Below are 17,944 nucleotides of genomic sequence, written 5' to 3' on the forward strand. Positions count from 1 at the left end.
TTCGTAAATTACAGTAAGGTTGATGGATGGTTGAAGGTGTACGTTAAGGGGATTTTTAAAGCCTTTGACCAATTTTATTAAAATAATTTCCAGCTCTACGGAGCAAATTAAATAATTAGTAAATATAAACAAAAATCAAAAGTTCGAAACATTTTAGACTGTCCAACAACCAATCTATTGGAGAGTCAAAGTGAATGGAGAGTGGAAAAAGTGTTAAATTTCCCTGTTGGAACTACCTATGGAACTACCTATTTTCAACAAAAAATGTGACGAAAAAAATTCTGCGCGATTAAAGTTCTCGTAGGCTTGTCCATGAGCATCTGCCACTTTGCGACGCAGAATTTTTTTGGTAAATTTTTTGTTGAAAATTTTTCAGTCAAAATTCTGTTCGTTCAAATTTTTTTGAAAAAATTGAATGGTTTGGAAAACTATGCCAGCCAATTTGAATTAATTGCCTGTGAAATTCAATTTTGCGTAACGACGCTGACAGCGTCACCTCTAGCGATGTCACTTGTTTTAGAAGTTATCACACATACTATCACACTGTAGACTTTGCTCTGAAAGGGTTTTTGCCGGGATATCAGTCGTTTTAGAAGCTAAGTCTGAAAGTGGGTTTTGCCCCTGCTTGCCCCTGCTTGTCCACATAGCTACATACTGACTACATATAGGTCCATATAGCCATATACTAACTATATATACCTCCGCTATCGCTCCGGACATGATACTTTCCACAAAGCACTTATTATCGTCAGGCCACTCACTGCACTATTCAGCATTCAGCCAGAGTGATTCAAAACAAGAGCACTCTCTTACGACTTCCCAATTAAAAATGATAAGAGCTATCGTGTTTGAATTGAAACATTTTTCCTTCTACATTTTACGACAAAGTCTACATTGACCCTAAGCAGCTAAAACCACACATTCCTCATACGCTTCTACAAAAATCGCTCGTTAACACTGAGTTCCATCAAATGAATTTTCTGCTGCTGCTTCAATTGTGCAACGATTGCCGCCACACCGATTTTTTGACGATCTGACATCCAGTTGTCCGATGTTAATTCGTTTCTTGGCAATAAATTGCGGTACACCAATTAGATTGTAAAAGTACCGATTCCGAAGCCTGAAATGAAATCAAAAATTAAAATTCTAAATTTAGAACGCCCGTGAACTATTTTACATGACACGTAAAACCCTCTCCACTTCATCTATATGTCCGTCGAACGTCTCGCTTGATAAAAGAACCCCAATACCCGCACGTAACTACTTATATAAATAAAGTTGTACAATTGAAGCATTTACGGGAAAAATCTCGAATAAAACTTTTCAATAAACAGGAAAACTAAAAATGGAACTACACTTTTGGTTCTTTATAAAGCTACAAACGAAAAACATAGTTCTTAACCAGCAAGTGGTTCGGTTCACTCAAAATTTTATTCATGAAAAATTAATGCATCGAATAAAGAAGTTATATGTTTACAAACTGAATCGGTATATATACACAATATACGTATGTACACAATGTACAACCGGCCCGGCATACAAATCAATATATAAAAATATCTCTAACCATGTTATACGTTTTGCGAATTGAAAACAAATCTATTCATAGAAGTTTTTTTTTGCTTTATGTGTTTGGGTGTGTGTGTGCGAGGTAAGTTGTTGGTACATTTTTTTATTGAATAATGCAAATATATTCCTGAAAGAAAATTTAGTTTCATGAAAGAAAATGACGAATTTTTAACGTTTATTTTTTCCTTCTTACTCCGCTCAGAGCGCATCCAGGGAATACCGCTTTCATGTTCATAGAAAACTTTTCCCTAATATATTGAATAATGTTTGGCTTTGAATATAAGTTGCTAAGTTGTTGAATATTAAAAAAGAACAACACAACTTCGCAAGCCTCACAATGAAATCGCTTCATCAAAAAAAAAGTGCACTTGCACACAACAAAGACATTGTAAATGTAATGACAGTGAAAGGCTAAAAAAAAATGGAAACATCATGGGCGCGCGTTAGCATAGCGCCCGTTACGCAAGTCCAATTACTAGAAAAAATTTAAAAAAAAAAATTGTCGTAGACTGCACAACCATATATACAGCAAATATTGAAGTTCTACAATTCAAATACAAATGACTCCAAATTACCATTAAAAAAACTAGGCGTCCGTACGAGTTCAACGAGCTATCACACGTTCTTGCAGCTTAAAATTTGGCCACGCAAAAAATCTTCCAAGAAGCACCATTTCCATACATTTTGGTCTCTTACAGTACTTTAAACGAAATGAAAAAATCCTACGTTACTTTGTTAGTCCGTCCGTCCGTCCGTCCGTCCGTGTTTCCTATCTTCTAAAGTCTTCTTTAGATTTTGTTGAAATTTTGGGAGTAGATTCTAGTAGTCATTCTAAGACATTCCAGAAAAAAAAAATTTTTTCCTAAATTTAGTATTTTTTAAATTTTTAAGTTTTTCAAAATTTTTTTAATTTTTCAAATTTTTTTAAATTTTTCATTTTTTTTATTTTTCAATTTTTTTTAATTTTTCAAAATTTTTTAATTTTTCAAAATTTTTTTAATTTTTCAAAATTTTTAAATTTTTCAAAATTTTTCAAAATTTTTTAAATTTTTCAAATTTTTTACATTTTTTCAAATTTTTTACATTTTTTCAAATTTTTTAAATTTTTCAAATTTTGCAAACTTTGTGACGCAAAAATTTTTTGGTAAAATTTTGTTTCTAGAATTTCTTTGGTCAAATTTTTGCTGTTACATTTTTTGCGTACAAGCGCAGAATGCGTCACCTCCAGCGATATCCGTTGTTTTGGAAGTATGCACAGGGACTTGCGTCACTTTTACTCTTTTGAGTGTTTTTGACTGATTTAAGATGTTATGCGCTTGAAACGTATAAGATGGCTTGACGTAAAATTGTACTATAAAGAGCCATCAGAACAGTCGGAGCGTTTGCTGCGACTGAGCCCCGTACAAACCCGTATATCTATTGCGTACGTGACCCTAGTGCGTCTGTCACCCTACTTTGACCGTAAGCCCATTGCACCGGTTAATGTAGTTAAAGTAAAATTATTATGAAATGTGTACATCTTAGAAATTGTGCATAGCGCAATTACGAAGCCCCGTACGACGTTCCTTTCAAATGAAACAAAAATTTCAAATTCATTGAGTATAAATACACATAGGGCCTAGTATCGGCCTCAGTCCAATGACCTAAATTTTTTTCAACTACATTCTATTCGGTGTTCGATTATCTTTCAAACGAAACAAAAATTAGGAAAAACGAAGCAAATTTACTCGAGTTATATGCAAAATACACATAGGGCCCTAGTAGCCTTTCACTTCTAAGGCCCTAAGTCACGGTCCACTCACCCGATTTTAAAAATTTTCCTGGATTGGTATTGACAATACCTATCATTTGCCGTGTCATTTACATTTCCATCGTTGGTTTTGCCATAAATATCACCAAAAGACCTTAAATCACTTAGGTGGCCCAAACTCACGAAGGGCCGACCCGAATATGCCCATCTTCGAACTTAGCCTCACTATTTCGACTATCTTTCAGGGAAATCGGATCTGATTTACTCAAGATATCGACGTGACAGACGGACGGACAGACAAATTTTTTATTGCGGATTCGTCATCTATGAACATAGGCAAACACTTTGCCCTTACCGTCTGCTTCGAATTCCATCAATTACACACGGCATCGCAATCCTATTAGCCCCTTGTACTTCGTACGGGGCTAAAAATGCAATGAAAATATAAGCAACGTCGGCAACGTCCTTCGTTCAAGCTTTCTGGTACAGTTTCCGTCTGGTTTGTCAGTTCGCAATTGGTTATGTTATATTTACACGGTTTAGCCATGCGGTTACAATTCTACGAAGTAATGTTACCACGACAGAGCCAGGCAGTAGCGCTGATTTGACTAGGGACCTGAATAATCTAGTAGGCTTATATTTTTTCAATTTATGTCAGTGGTCAGTGTTCATTTGAGTTCATTTTCATCCCGTGTATTAGGTCCCTTATTTGACGTTTCTAAAATGAACCGCTCCTGCCTGGTTTATTTTACTCTGTCGTGAATGTTACGCAAAGTTGGCTATAAACTTCACCCTGATCTCTTCCGGTCGGCATATTGTTGTTGGACTGCGCACCCTGGAATCAGTCAAGCTTGAGACAAGAATTAGTTTTGTGAACATTCTGGTTTAGTGGTTGAGATTTGGCAAATTTATGAAGAAAATTGCTGTTCGAGGCGAAGACTTTGGCTGATTCTTACAGACGGCTGTCAAATATTGCCAACCGGACCGCTTAATCAAAATCGAATTGGAGTTCAAGGTGAATTTGGCCAATGGAAATCTTATTGATCGATCGATGCCGTTCTTCAGACAATTTCGCAAAATGGATCTTTCTGATGTCGATGCCGATGGACTGTATAGGCCGTTCTTCGCCAAATTTGCAAACGCACATTATACCCGAGCAGTAGGAAAGTCATTGAACTCAGCGTCAACGAACGATCAGTGCAGCGATTTTAGGAGAAACGGATGAGGAATGTGTGGTTTTAAATGCTTAAGGTCAATGTAAATGTGGTTGTGAAATAAAGAAGATACACGACAGGTTCTTATCATTCTGAATTGTGAAGTCGTAAAAGAATGCTATTTGTGGGCTAACTATTAAAATTAAAGTTCCGAGTCACTTCCCATCAAATCTGCTCAATTGACTAAATTTGAAGCGATGAGGCGACATAACTACACGGTCAATATCGTCAGGAACGATATTATCGTTTTTTAGACGATAGTATCGTCTAAAGAACGATAGTATCGTTTTTTGGACGATAGTATCGCTTTTTAGACGATAGTATCATATTCGTAGGAAATGTAGAAGTGGATCTAAATACCCGAATATATTCAGCGATTCGCTAATAGCGAACATCAAAGGTCTGAGCACACAAACGAACATATCCCTTTGTTCTGGTTCGACTGCGGAGGCAACCAAAAGTAAAAGAAATGCACCAACGAAACGAGACATTTCGATAGAGACATATACACAAAAAAAACGGCAGCATTGAATATAATTGGAGATCAGTGTGCCATTGATACATGAAATTGTATTCTACTCGAACCTCTGCAAGGGAATTTATATTCAAATTCGGTTTTATACAGACGAAAGTTACTTTATAATCAACATGAACGAATGCGATTCACCTGAGTACATTGTATGTACAGTTGTTCTTTTATCTTTTCAATAAATGTTGCCTGCAACTCGATCTATATACAACACGATATAATATGGGAAAAAAAAAAGAAGAAGAGAAATCGAAACGATATAACTCCGTTCGTTGTACAATTTAAATAAATGCAATAGGAAAGATATGTACGAAAAAAATGCGACATAATGTTATTTCAATACTCCCGATGTACCTCGTGAATGTTCCACATAAAATTTACAACAGCAGAGCTTGTATGCGATTCCAGCGAAGCGAAATAAAAAGCGTATGCAATTTCGGGTTACGAAGAATACTTTACGACGTCTATAATTCTAACCGTGCTTTTCATATATATGTACACACACAGAAAGCTTTCGGGGGTAAACTGAATAGAATGCTAGCTGATTAGGCGCGGCAGACGAGACCCGTACGATACGTGTGTACCATTTCACCTCAAACGTTGCTATCCCAATGTTGTAAACTTTGAGGAGGTCACGCAAATTGCCATTTTATTAGATACGCGGGAACACACTTCTCAAGATTTTACATTTAACAAAAAAATCACCATATCGTCAAGGCGCGGCGACGGTGATTTTTTGTATGAAATCCGTCATTTTGTCGTCAACAGTGTGTCACCCGCGTATATGTCTTCTTCTTCTTCTTCTTCTTTTTCAGCCTGTTTCTATCCACTGTTGGATGTAGGCCTCTCCAACTTCTTTCCATTTCGTACGATCCATTGCCATTTGCTGCCAGTTTGTACCTGCAATATTCTTAATTCCGTTTGTCCATCTCTCTGGTGGACCTATAGCTCGTCTTTTATATGGTCGCCAGTTCATGATCTTTTTGGTCCAACGTTCGTCTGTCCTTCTTGCAATATGTCCCGCCCAGCTCCAATTCAGAGATGCTATTCTTTCCATGACATCAACGACCCTGGTTTGTTGTCGAATCCATTGATTCGTCATTCTGTCTCTGAGTGTTATTCCAAGCATACTCCGTTCCATGGCTCTTTGTGTCACTCTCAATTTATCTTCGGATGCTTTCGTTAAAGTTAACGTTTCCGCTCCATAAGTGAGCACTGGAAGGACACAAGTGTCGAAAACTTTGCGTTTCAGACAATTATTCATTTTGCTTTTGAAAATTAGTCTGAGCCGTCCGAACGCTGCCCATGCAAGACCAATCCTACGTCTTATTTCTGCAGTCTGGTTGTCCAGACCTAACTTCAGTTTATGTCCTAGATATACATAGCTGTCGACTCGTTCAATGACAGTGTCACCAATTTTGATTTCTCTATCGTCCCCGATGTTGGTCATGACTTTTGTTTTCGATAAGTTCATCTTGAGGCCAACTTTGCTCGCCTCTTCACTTAACTGTTGTAGCATAAGCTGAGCCTGACCTAGATTCGCTGCTATCGGTACAATGTCATCAGCGAAGCGGAGATTGCTCAGGTACTCTCCATTTATCTTTATTCCCATTTTACTCCAGTTTAACTTCCTAAAAATACTCTGCAGAATCGCCGTGAATAATTTCGGTGAAATGGTGTCACCCTGCCTTACACCTCGGCCAATTCTGAATTTCTCCGTGCTCTTATGAAGTAGCATTTCTGTACACATATCGAATTGTGTTGGAGTACCTTGAGTCTACTCTATATTCGTCTAATGCGTCCAATATCGACCATGTTTCCACTGAATCGAAACCTTTTTCGAAGTCTATGAATAGCAAGACTATGTCGATGTTGTATTCACGACACTTCTCAATAAGCGTTCTCATCACCTGCAAATGGTCAAATGCTGAAACCAGATCTGAAAGCAGCTTGTTCAACAGGTTGGTAGAAGTCGAACTTGTTAGTGTTCCTCTTCGGAATGATTTTCATAAACAACTTGTGGAGTGTTGACAATAGGCTTATGGGTCGGTAATTTTCCAGCTTTGTTATGTCTCCTTTTTTATGCAGCAATGTAATTACCGCATTTTCCCAGGCTTCTGGTACTTCTTCCCATTGGAGACATTGATTGAACAAATCCGTGATTGCCTTTAATAAGGAGTCTCCACCTAGTTTAATGGCTTCCACTGGAACACCATCTTCTCCGGGAGACTCTTTGTTTTTCATCTCGGCTACTGCGGCCTGCCTACAGTTATGTCGGACATATCCTCCGATCCCACGTTTCTTATTATTGGTCTATTGGCGTATCTGTATCTGCCACAAAGTTTACAGCCTGGGATATCCCATGGACTGTTTCTAAGAGCACTAATGCCAGTACCCACAGGTGTAGGCTACTTACCAAAAAAGTACTCCGTGTGAGTTTTGCTTACTTACCAGCTCGCTCTCACACGGAGCACTTTTTGTTGAGTGGAAACCATACTTTATTCTCGATTCAAAAATTTATCTCTTTAATAGTAAACCCTTTGATGAACCAATACAAATTTGAAAATGTTTGTCTACCAATATACAGTGTTAAACGATCGAAAAAACAGGGTAAAAACCAGTTAATTTAACTGAGCTCGGTGATATGTCAAAATTTCTACTCTCTTTTAACACTGTATCAGTTCCCCCGGAGAAGAGAAAGTTCCATTCTTAAAAATTAGAGTGCGTAATCTCAGTAGAGTACAGTAATCTCCGGCGAAGTTCACTGTGAAAATTTTGACAGATAATTTATATGGGTAGACTTGTCAAAATTCACTGGTTAAACTTAACGAAGAATTACTGTACGCGCCCTTAGGTTAATACAGTGTTAACGGAGAGCGAAGATCAATCAAATTTAACTGGCCTCGAGGTCAATGTCAAAAACTTATGAATGAAACCAGATGTAAATTCAGAGTTCGATTTTTCGAAGTACGAATTGTATACGTATTTTGACACTGCCCTCAAGGCCAGTTAAGTGTAACCGAGCTAAAATATCTTTTCATTTACCGTCTGTAGCCATTAAAACATCTATAGGAAGATGTCGCCATCATATGATAAATGCTGTTGCACCCAAATAAACACACTGAACTTTAGTGAAGGCACTCCAAATCAGCAGTTAAGCATGGAACTCTACTTGCATTAGGGTGGGTCGATTTTAACAACTTGAAAATCCACAGCCAGCGGCAGGTGTAGCTTGCCAAAACTAATCAATCTGCATCATTAGTTTTTCTTTTCCGAATACTTTTGAGTACCGCACAATTGATTGAATGGGTTTGTCAGGCTACTCGTATTTCCTTTCAAAATTTCATAGAAAATTTTCTTAAAAAAGCTTTTATAAGCCTTGCAGAGGCTCTAATAGACTGAAACAAACATAATACAACTTAATTTGGAAAAATCGGTGCATTCGACGTGAAAATATTTACATTTTCTATGTAATATTGGGGGTCTCTGTGAACTTTAAACCGCCAAATGAGCGATAAACTTCCTCAAATTTGGTTAGTCCTTTCTGTTAGGGTTAGAATAGGTAAAAACGACAAAGATGTCGAATTGTCGGAATTTCTCGGATTCAATCTGAGATTGATTATTACAGATGTTGTTAAAAACGTCATTTTTTCGAAGTAGTAGATTCTGATGGAACGAAATACGTTCCTTTTACCGTAGAATTATGAATCTCCTACTATTCAGATGCTACATAAATGTATTTCAGTATTATTTGAAATTTGCCAAGGCCGCTTTGACTTTATCTAGCCAAGTGTTTTAAGTGAGGAACGCCCGCTAACAAAACTTGACATCATAAGGAGAGTATGTCTGGGCTGCGACGACAAACTTGCAGATGAAAACAAAAGCAAACTGTTGGAGTTACTTGTTCTTGATGTTGTACATGAGAATTTGGAATTTGGAAAAAGACACGAATTGAGGATTACAAGAATAATAAAAGATACAAGAATCGACACCGCTTTAAAGTATTCTATGACGATGGCGAAAAACAATTTGATATCGCTCGCTGTAAATGTGTCAGAAATTGTTGCAAATGCGCTGATGGCGAACTATTTGAGCCAAAAACGGAAATTTCTACAGATTTACAGAAGATTGACAGATTTCTACAGGAATAGAATCTGTAGAATGTTTTACATTTGAACACGCTCTTTTTCTAATAGAGTAGCTCGACCTCTGAAACTATTCATCGGTAATAACACAGCACTGCTTATAGCATGAACATAGAAAATATTTGTAGGCTGTTGAAATCATAGCACGCATCGCGTTACTTTTGTGAAGATAGACGACTTGTTTCGTTGTTTGCCTATAAAGCCTATAAATAATAATAAAAGAGAGTTATTATCACCTACGAAGCATTAAAGAAGGTTTGACAATTCAACTATACAACGGTAATTTAATCTTCTTCTTCTTCTTCTTTTTCAGCCTGTTTCTATCCACTGCTGGATGTAGGCCTCTCCAACTTCTTTCCATTTCGTACGATCCATTGCCATTTGCTGCCAGTTTGTACCTGCAATATTCTTAATTCCGTTTGTCCATCTCTCTGGTGATCCTTCCGTCTGTCCTTCTTGCAATATGTCCCGCCCAGCTCCATTTCAGAGATGCTATTCTTTCCATGACATCAACGACCCTGGTTTGTTGTCGAATCCATTGATTCGTCATTCTGTCTCTGAGTGTTATTCCGAGCATACTCCGTTCCATGGCTCTTTGTGTCACTCTCAATTTATCTTCGGATGCTTTCGTTAAAGTTAACGTTTCCGCTCCATAAGTGAGCACTGGAAGGACACAAGTGTCGAAAACTTTGCGTTTGAAAATTAGTCTGAGTTTTCAGAACGCTGCCCATGCAAGACCATACCTACGTCTTATTTCTGCAGTTTGGTTGTCCAGACCTAACTTCAGTTTATGTCCTAGAAATACGTAGCTGTCGACTCGTTCAATGACAGTGTCACCAATTTTGATTTCTCTATCGCCCCCGATGTTGGTCATGACTTTTGTTTTCGATAAGTTCATCTTGAGGCCAACTTTGCTTGCCTCTTCACTTAACTGTTGTAGCATAAGCCAAGGCATAAGCTGAGCCTGACCTAGATTCGCTGCTATCGGTACAATGTCATCAGCGAAGCGGAGATTGCTCAGGTACTCTCCATTTATCTTTATTCCCATTTTACTCCAGTTTAACTTCCCAAAAACACTCTGGTGAAATGGCGTCACCTTGCCTTAAACCTCGGCCGATTCTCAATTTCTCCGTGCTCTTATGAAGTTTTATACATGAAGTAGCATTTTTGTACACATATCGAATTGTGTTGGAGTACCTTGAGTCTACTCTACATTCGTCTAATGCGTCCAATATCGACCATGTTTCCACTGAATCGAAAGCTTTTTCGAAGTCTATGAATAGCAAGACTATGTCGATGTTGTATTCACGACACTTCTCAATAAGCGTTCTCATCACCTGCAAATGGTCGTTTGTGCTGAAACCAGATCCGAAAGCAGCTTGTTCAACAGGTTGGTAGAAGTCGAACTTGTTAGTGTTCCTCTTCGTAATGATTTTCATAAACAACTTGTAGAGTGTTGACAATAGGCTTATGGGTCGGTAATTTTCCAGCTTTGTTATGTCTCCTTTTTTATGCAGCAATGTAATTACCGCATTTTCCCAGGCTTCTGGTACTTCTTCCCATTGGAGACATTGATTAAACAAAGCCGTAATTGCCTTTAATAAGGAATCTCCACCCAGTTTAATGGCTTCCACTGGAACACCATCTTCTCCGGTAATTTAATGAACGTGGACAAATGTTTAGTTTTAAGTCGAGCAAGGGCTCCAATAATTCCAAAAATATCAGACTTCACTGATTACACTTAGCAAGCTTTTCATTCATATTTCATTCCCTCGACGAAAACTGTTTGCTTTGCGAGAGCTCGGAAAAAATAAAAAATATTTCTAATAATAACCATGCATCCAATTATTAACAATGAAAATCACTAAAAACTCCAAATTTGACACTTGTCAATTCATTGTTCATGCTAGTAGCATTTCTATGGTAATAATCAATCTGAGAAATTCCGACAATTCGACATCTTTGTCGTTTTTACCTATTCTAACCCTAACAGAAAGGACTAACCAAATTTGAGGAAGTTTATCGCTCATTTGGTGGTTCAAAGTTCACAGACCCCCAATATTACATAGAAAATGTAAATATTTTCACGTCGAATGCACCGATTTTTCCAAATTAAGTTGTATTATGTTTGTTTCAGTCTATTAGAGCCTCTGCAAGGCTTATAAAAGCTTTTTTAAGAAAATTTTCTATGAAATTTTGAAAGGAAATACGAGTAGCCTGACAAACCCATTCAATCAATTGTGCGGTACTCAAAAGTATTCGGAAAAGAAAAACTAATGATGCAGATTGATTAGTTTTGGCAAGCTACACCTGCCGCTGGCTGTGGATTTTCAAGTTGTTAAAATCGACCCACCCTAACTTGCATAGGTGAATTCAGTTTCGTTATGTTGTCCACATATTGAATTCGTTTGCGTCAAGTTGCAGCTAATGTTGAGGTTGAGTTCGATTCCATGCAAACTTAGCTGGTGCAATAACATTAGTCACAAGAAAATACGAGATATCAAAAAGTGGTTTACTGGTTTCCCTAATCAGGCATGGCTCACACGACATGATTATTTATTTATTGGTATTAACGACATGATTTGAAGACTTGGTCAGGAAAGGTGACAGAGCTACCCAGTCGGAACGAAGATCTCGATCTCCACCTAAACTAGCGCCATTTGAAAGCTACATTATTGGGCTCTTAACTCCAGTCAACTGTTGTGGTTTCATGTCACTGCTGCCAAAGAAATCCATTGACCAGTCGATGCAATCTCACTCCGATAGAACGAAAATCTAAAATCAATCTGGAGGCAAGCGATAAAACAATTTTGAAGAAAAGACTTGTACTTCAGATCTTTGTGAAAGGTGAACTTAAAGTTTATTTTTTTGTTCAGTGGAAATTGTCATAAAGCCTTTCTCAAACCTAGTTGGCACCGCAGAGAAATTTTGATGCCACCGCCTTTGTGATCAACTCAGGAGTATCAAGGTTCTGAAAGAACCAGGTTAAGACAACTCTGAGTTGATCACGAAGGCGGTGACACACAAATTGAGTTCAGCGGCTACGAAGTTTATATGAAAAAGGCAACGTAACAAAAACAAAATTCCGAATTTTCCTAAAAAAACATTTTCTTCAAGTTGATTTCACACACAATCAGTACTGAGTGCGTTTATCGATTTCGGTGTCAGCCGCCCTCGTGGGTGTCTTAACCTGTTCTTTCAGAACCTTGAGGAGTATCGGTCTTTATCTTGACTGCAGTCATTATTTATGTAAAAATAGTATGAAAATGAGTGCGTTTGAATCTGTTTTTAAAATCGTTATGTCCTCTGCAGTGACATTAGACCATTCCTAGATGGCTTATATTCATTGTGAAAATGCTCCCCGATGTATTTGTTAAGCTACGTTGCTTCGTACGGGTCTAAAGGAGTATTCTCCATGTGACTTCATTATTGCAGTATATATAACTTCCACATACCCCATGCACATGGTGTATTGGAATAATGTATATAAAACGGTAAAACGATAATCTCTGCATAAAAGCAACAACACCGAGTTTTTATCGAAAACATAAATTATACACCAAACTAGACTTGCATTTTAGCGTTACACAATATACAAAACAATTCATAAAGTTATGCCTCGTAAATTTTCTTGATGCTTGTGAAATACAACGACAAGAAAACTGATGCTATAAGTTGAACAGATATTCTCAATGTATAAGCACCGGATCTCTCCCAAAAATGCCATTGGATACATCCACCTCATATTACAGTTTACGACACACAAGGATTTTCTTTACCAAGTTTCGAACGTGAACACACCAATAAAGAAACAAAAGTCACCGTCGTCGTATGGGGGAAGAGACAACACCAAAAACTTAATTGACGTTATTTAAAGTTTTGTGCTCATAAGTTCCCATAAATTGTCGGTATGATTTATATGTGTGATGTGCTTGACTACGTTTTGTTTGGTTGAATTGATTTTTATGTTTTTATCAAGTTGAAGTGAAACGTGCCATGCTATCGTAACCGCACAGAACGGCAGGAACGTATAGGTGGAGAATTTTTTTGCGGTTTGAAAAATTCGCCTTTACATTCACGAGGTACCTGTAGCCATCATAGTTCCGAGTTATTGCTGTGGTCGTGCTCAAAACAAACTAAGTAATTGTCAATGGTTAATTGGCATTTTCAACGAAGAGTGCGACGCGTAGGGGTAAAAAATTTTTGCCCAGTCAAAGTGCCATATTTCACAAAGAAAGTGCTGACACAAATCGTAGTGAAAAAATTGGTACCAGTCCAAGTACCAAGTTTCATGTAGGAAGAAACGCTACCTGGATATCCTGAAAGTCACCAAATAGTGACAGAACATATCGGAATTTTTGTTTACTTGCGGCTAGAAAACGACTCACTCCCGTCTTTCTCAAAACCAGTTTTTTGCATTTTTTGGCCGCTGGCAAATATGGTACTGTCCCACACGCCTCAACAAAAAAGGTCCCAGCTATTTCGTAATGTACCATTTCTAATTAATGCAAGGATTTTTAACCGTACTTACGACGAAGAACTGTTAGACTGTTATGATCAGAGCGAGAGTTCCGATGACCAATTAACTGGGCCCCACCTTTTGAAATATTGGAACAAACAACTCCGTTTTTCATAACATATCATACAAACTTTCATACAAACAATTTAGGGCATTTTCCGGCATAAGACCCTGACTTACAGTCAAGCGAATCATATCTTGCCTTGGGGTAACTGTCATTGCAAATTTCATATAAATTTTTGACACATCCCGAAAGCCAACTTAAAATAACTGGTCCAAATTATATATTCCTTCCCTCTCACTATAACTTGACAGGAAAACCAAAGAAAATTTTTAAATTATGTCTCCTTCACGTCGCTATGAGTAGTGCAAGTAGTCATATTGCACAAGCGAAGGGTTCATTTTCGAATTAGTTTCGTTTGGTTCGCCAAAAATTCCAATTGAATGCAGTCTCATTAAAAAATGAAATGAATAGAAAGAGACAACATTTTTGGCCAGCCAAGCGGGCACTGTTTTAGCTTATTACACACAAGGGCTCGTTCAGGAACGGAAAATTCTTCACTCAGTGAACATTTGACGATTCGTTTAATGTTACACTGACAGTTGTCTGACGTTTGCCGTTCAGATACGTTAGTGAAAGTTACGAGTTAACTTTCTGTTTATGTTTACATTCACACACCGTTTGCTTTTCAGAAAATATCATGATGCATAAAGGTAATTCTTTTAAGTAGGAACGTGAACTCCAGTTAAGTGATTGAGAGTGTATTGTCACTTACAGAAATAGACATTTTAATTTTTAATTCATTTATTTTACGTCCACTACTGCAGTCTGGACTGCAAAACAGCTAGAGTTTTACGCTCACACTCCCGAATAACAGTAGATCGGGTCAGGTTGAAACAGATTTAAGGTGTCAAATTGTAGCCAAATTGTAGCCAGCGGATCCTGGTCTCAAAACATTGAAGACCTAAAGTAGCGACTGATTTATCGATGAAGAGGAAGGATGTGCCACAAAAAACTGACAACAGAACCGTTTACCTTAGAAATTTATTTGACCATGACGAACATCACAAATCCATTATTCAGAATTCATTCGACTCAATGAAAAATCGCAGAAAAAAAATATTTCCACACAATCTCCAGTGCGCTTTTTTAAGATCGACCATCCAGTTCGACCATTTCTTTGATCATCTGAATTGCATCAGGCGTCTCCTCATATGCCTCGTAATAGTATTGAGCGGTTACCTGGGCATGATCTTCACTTCCTTCTTCCGTCTTTCGGATCGATGAGACCGGGCCAAATGTACTAATTCTCCGTCTGGCCGAAGTCGAACAGCTGCTTCATCTGCTTGATCTGCTTTTCATCAATGCTACGGCATATTGTAGTAACCTAAGCATTATCTAAAACGCAACATATTCGCCGGCAACATGAAACTTGGTGGTTCTGCACGCAAAAACCTCTCTGCCATTTGATGGACGTTTCTGGCATTTTGCACTTGGATGCTTGCTACTTCGTTTTTAATATCAGCGGTCTGATGTTCTCGACAACAATATAGCAAATACTGCCTGTACTGTGGTTGCTTGCAGCCCCCGACTCGTACAGGATTGATTTTAGCACAACATCCGTTTCTATGAAAATCCGTTTCTATGAAAATCCGTTTCTATGAAAATCCGTTTCTATGAAAATGTTCTGTTAGGTCGGTGGCAGATCGATTCGACATCGGAAAATCTTTGTTCTTGAACTGTCGACGCTGGCATATAGATTCATCAAATGGTCCACAGAAACCGAAATGATTTCTATCAGCAGATAATTTTGTAACAAAAAAAAATTCAAACCACAACACATCCATTGTAAATTCACTTCACCGAAGTTTCATGACATTTGGGTAACATTTCACGACCAAAATACATCGTGAGAAATCTAACCTCACAGTTACACCTGTCATCGTTAACTGAACGAAACTCAGTGAAGAAAAAATCGTTCCTGAACGAGCTCCAAAAGCGAAACTATTGAAATGTAAAGCCATCCATGTAGCTCAACGCTTTTTTTCAACGAGAAAACTTTTTTTTTTCTTCTTCTGTATTCTCCCATAAAATGTGGAAAATGCCATTTCCGCTGTGTTTATTGACAAGTCATTCAACGTTATAATTAGTTTTTGTAATAAATGTTGAATGTTTCGTTTCGTCCATGAACTAGAGATTATATTAAGCATGAAGAGGCACACACACAGAAGGAAAAATTAAAAGTTATGGTTCACGAAGCGGAAAAATGAGCAAAGATTATTTGTATTAAAACGACAAATTTTAACTTGGGATATTATTTCTCGTTTGGGTTGTGTGTATACTACAAATACCCAATGTTATACACATCATGACTGTTTTAAGAATGGAAATTTTCCCATTTTTCCGTCATCGGAAATTGGCGGATTTTTCTAATTTTCTTCATGCGTTTTTTTGTACCTCAGAGCGGATGACATTTTAGCCGTAATAATATTGACGAAAATTGCAAACTGTAGTTGAAGCATGCACATTCTTAAGTAATCGTTGTCCGGATATTGGTTTTTAAAATTTTTCCATTGTTAGCTTTTGCGATTGGGAACTTTTTGCGTCTTTTTGGACGTGCAAACGTTGACATACTTCCTGTGGTATATTTTATGCATTGCCATCAACAAACTTCCAATGAGCCAATGAATGTGTACTTACAACAGAGTGAATGTAATTCAGGTACATGCTGTTAGTTATCCAGAGTTTCCAGGTAGATAGATAAACGCAGAGGATACAAAATATAAATAATTTTAATGAAAGACGTCCAAACTAATCGACTAATATAAGAGAACTAACTCGATTGCCTCGATTACATAATGGCATACTAGAGTTTTACACAGGTCTACTAGATGATTCAATTGGAAATCCAACACATGCACTTCTTATTTGTAATTCTCCGGATATAACTTTTCGAAATTATCGTTTTTAAAAACGATGGAAAATTTCAAGAGTCTTCTCTTCAGTGAGTAAATATATTTTGGTAAACAGCATAGCAGCTCTCTAGCACCGATACAACACAAAGTCTTTTGTCAAATATTAAAGCACGAATCGCAATCAATCCACATTCTGGGAAAAGTCCTCCATTTTGCCCATGTTTACGTCTGTCAAGTAAATAAAGGACACAATAGACGATAAACTATTTTTTAAACGGTTGACTACTATTTCAGCTTAAAGCACGAATGGTCCAGTCTCCATTTACAAAAAAAAAGTTCTCCATTTTCGTTCAGTTTTGCATCCGTTTACGATCACGTCAGAGTAAAGTTAACCAGGAGCGCTTGTTTGACAACTTCTTCTTCTTCTTCTTTTTCAGCCTGTTTCTATCCACTGCCTCTCCAACTTCTTTCCATTTCGTACGATCCATTGCCATTTGCTGCCAGTTTGTACCTGCAATATTCTTAATTCCGTTTGTCCATCTCTCTGGTGGTCTACCTATAGCTCGTCTTTTATATGTTTTATATGTTTGACAACGTACCTGAATAATCTAGTAGCCCTCTATATTTTGCGAATAAAATTTTACTTTGGTTTACTATCACAAATTAAACACGATTCAACTTTTGTGTTCGTTTACTTGAAAGTACTCTCTGAAAAATTCATTTCTGTTCATTTTAGTACACAATACACTTGCAAAGCGAAAAATCACATCTTAATGCTTAATTTCCACTAACCGAAAAAGTGGAAAAGTGGATTTTGGAAAAATTGAGCGATACCGATTTTCACTACAAATATTGATAACACGCTCATCGATTTACAATTACCGAAAAAGTACTCTGTGTGAGAGACAAAATTGAATTTTCATCCTGGAGAACCAAAAACGTCACATTCACTCACCAAATTTAGTACCAAAAGAGCAACATTCTCCCCTACTCGTTTCTCTAAATTTCCATTCCCGCTTATGTCATTTTCGATACTATGTTTATTATTTCCCAGATGTGTCAAGTCGTTGTATGCGCGCGAATATTATTTTTTAGTGTTTTGTGACAATGCACTCATATAAGGATTGCTTTCGGCATTCATACGCAGGGGCGGCTTAACCTCGGGGCAATTCAGGCTCGTGCCAGGCGCTGAAAAAAAAATGGGGCGCTGGAAAAACAAGGCGCTAAAAAACTGGACTCAAAATGTTTTCGAAAATGGGAAAGTTTGGAGCTAGTATGATTTCTTTGTTCGATCTTGTACGT

General features: G+C 37.6%; 1 long non-coding RNA gene across 1 annotated transcript in view; it reads left to right on the forward strand.

Annotated features, from left to right (window-relative positions):
- The window catches only part of LOC119075208, a 274,735-nt gene extending 266,817 nt beyond the window's left edge, over positions 1 to 7,918 (forward strand). Inside the window, exon 4 of the long non-coding RNA XR_005087333.1 lies at positions 7,845 to 7,918. This is a non-coding gene — a long non-coding RNA (uncharacterized LOC119075208). The remainder of the gene's footprint in view (positions 1 to 7,844) is intronic.
- Positions 7,919 to 17,944: the final 10,026 nt, after the last annotated feature.

The sequence above is a fragment of the Bradysia coprophila genome, unplaced genomic scaffold (assembly GCF_014529535.1).
Source record: "Bradysia coprophila strain Holo2 unplaced genomic scaffold, BU_Bcop_v1 contig_193, whole genome shotgun sequence".
NCBI classification, from domain to species: Eukaryota; Metazoa; Arthropoda; class Insecta; order Diptera; family Sciaridae; genus Bradysia; species Bradysia coprophila.